The 2,513-nt window shown below is 55.7% G+C and overlaps 1 long non-coding RNA gene across 1 annotated transcript; it reads right to left on the reverse strand.

Annotated features, from left to right (window-relative positions):
• Positions 1–996: 996 nt before the first annotated feature.
• Positions 997–2,406, reverse strand: LOC142051225 (uncharacterized). Its single transcript, XR_012658357.1, has 3 exons — positions 2,059–2,406; positions 1,926–1,965; positions 997–1,200 (listed from the first exon to the last, which is right to left on the reverse strand). It is a non-coding gene; the product is annotated as an uncharacterized LOC142051225 (long non-coding RNA).
• Positions 2,407–2,513: the final 107 nt, after the last annotated feature.

The raw sequence follows: 2,513 nt of genomic DNA on the forward strand, positions 1-2,513 counted from the left end.
TTTACCGCGTTTTTCGGTAACACAGGGAGTCAGACCAAGAGGGCCAGAGAAAGACAAAATACCGACAGGCTACAGGACAGAGCAGGAGGAATAAAAAAATAAAAACGGAGCCAGAGCCAGGCAGAGAGAGGCGGAGATAGAACAAGTAGCCACAGGCTACAGGACAGAGGGACGGAGGACTGAAAAAGACGGGGAGGCAGGGAGCCACTCAGAGCGAGATGGAGAAAGAAGGTGCGGGGGGGGCCCAAAAAAAAAATAAAATTTTGCAGCAGGTAAGGAAAGAGAGGGGGCCGGGGGAGAGACAGGGAGGGCCCAGGACGCACAAGAGAGGCAACGGGGCCCCAGTGGCCCAGGACTCACCGCGACTCTCGCTCTCAGCGCTGCTGACACAATTTAGCCGTTCAGATGCTTCTTTCCTCCCTGCCTCTTCTGCAGCTCCAGACTCTAGGCCGTCCTCCACCTGAAGAGAACACATGGGTGTCTTACAGCTCTTACGAGATTGAGGCTTCCTAGGCACGTAGCCTAGCTCACTCGTGCTGGAGCTGGGAGCAGGCGCACTGGGCAAGGGGGGCCAGGGGAGGCTGAGGGGGAGCTCTGGTGAGCTGGAGAGTCGGCCATCTTCTGCACCCTGGGCAGGGGGAAGGGGTCATCATCCTCCTCCCCCTCTTCCCTTCTATCAGCTCCCGGGTAACTCCTAGGGCTGCCCTCACCCACTCACCTTTAGCATACCAGAAGCCTGCCTCGGCGGGTCGTTTGAAGCTTCCCATCCCACCAGCCCCAGTAGTGCAGGCACACAAGGAGACACCCCTGCACCCACCAAAGGCGCTCGCTCACCTCGCCGGCAGCCCTAGGCCTCACCCGACACAGGGAATCGTGTCCGACACACCACCATGCTGCAGCAGGAGCGGAGGAGGCCTTTCCTTACCAGGAAGCAGCAACGAGCACGGCGGCATCACCTCGCAGGCACCGCAGCATCACAGGGCTGTTACCTGCGGAGAGAGCAATGGGGATCACAGGGACGCCACCGCGCGTGCGCGGCTCCCGGGCTCAGTACCCAATTCTGGTCGCTGGGCAGCAGCATTATCTGAATTACTCTTCTCGATTAATACCATCCAGAAACCGTAACTTGGCTGCATCCACAGAGCTTCTATTCCTCTGCACCTTTCCCCCTCGCAGCCCCAGCAGCACCGTTCATTGCCTCTGCACCAAACAGCAAAGCGTCTCGAGCATTTGTCCTTTCCTCTCGACCGCTTAAAAACATCTGGTGCTTGCTACTGTCCATGCCACTGCCCCCCCCATGCCCGAGGGAGGAGAAGCAGCACAGCAAACCTGGGGAACAAGGTTGGGTTCCCCACCCCCGCAGAATAAGCCCCAGGAACTGCTGGTAGGCATGTGGCATCAGGGTTGTGATAGGGTTTTGTTTTGGTTTTCTTGTTTTCCCCCGCCTTCTTTACATAATGTAATAATTGGGGTTGCTTTTCCAAACTACTGAGTTCTGTGGGGACTTTTTGTGCTTTTACCCTACAAAAAATGGTCATTTTCACTTTCGGTTTTGTGCATGAGAATGGTTGGTGGGTGCTTTTAGGTGGTTGTTCCTTCCCCACCACCACCCTTTTTTTCCTTTCCAGCTGCACAAATCCAGCTGGAGTTGGCTTTCCCAGAAGCCCCAAGTTGTTTTCTTTCCACCAGAATTCTTTGTTTTTTCACCCCCCACTGCAGACCCAGAGTCGGGGGTTTGAGGTATTTTTGTGCCCAGGCAGCAGCTCCCAGGCTGCATAAGCAGCCCCACAGGGGGAAGTCCCCGTTTGAGGGAATCGGCCCCAAATTGGGATGGGAAAGTGAAGAGAAGGAGAAAAAACCCTGAATAACCTGAAAAAGAACACCTACTCCAGCCCACCAAGCACCGGTCACCTTGCCTGACTCACCTCCAGGGCCCAGATCACGCTCGGCTCATCGCTTAGCACCCTCGGATCACAAAAAAAAAGAAAAAGAGTAAAACCCATAATGGAGCCCGATAGCCATCAGTCACATCTTCCCTCCAGTACTACACAGACTCACCTTCTTACAGCGCTCCCCTGGGCTCTCCTCCGTTGCCCTGCACGACTCATCCATCTGCACCTGGAAAAACAGCGTTACTGAACAAGTCACCTGGAGGCACAGCAACAGCTTAACCATTCCACAGCTCTTGTGCCCACGTAGGAATACCATCTAGAGCCCAACTACAGCCTGCCGTTAAAGGAAATGCATTAAATCAAACGTTAAGCCCTCGCACATACAAGCCGGAACAGCAAAAACACGGCACGCTCGCGCACCCAGGGCGCAGCCCGACGGAGGTCCACGCGCACCTCGCCGGTTTGATGCGGAGCCACCCAGCATCCCTGCGAGCACAGCTGCAGGTGCAACAGCAGTTTCACCTACACCCATCTCGGCGCGCAGCGCTTCTGAAGCTTTAAACTGAAAGCCATACCTTGACGCTTGGCCACACTAGAAGCGAGCCGTAGCTAGAACTCCAC

This window comes from Phalacrocorax aristotelis, unplaced genomic scaffold, assembly GCF_949628215.1.
Source record: "Phalacrocorax aristotelis unplaced genomic scaffold, bGulAri2.1 scaffold_184, whole genome shotgun sequence".
Lineage (NCBI taxonomy): Eukaryota > Metazoa > Chordata > Aves > Suliformes > Phalacrocoracidae > Phalacrocorax > Phalacrocorax aristotelis.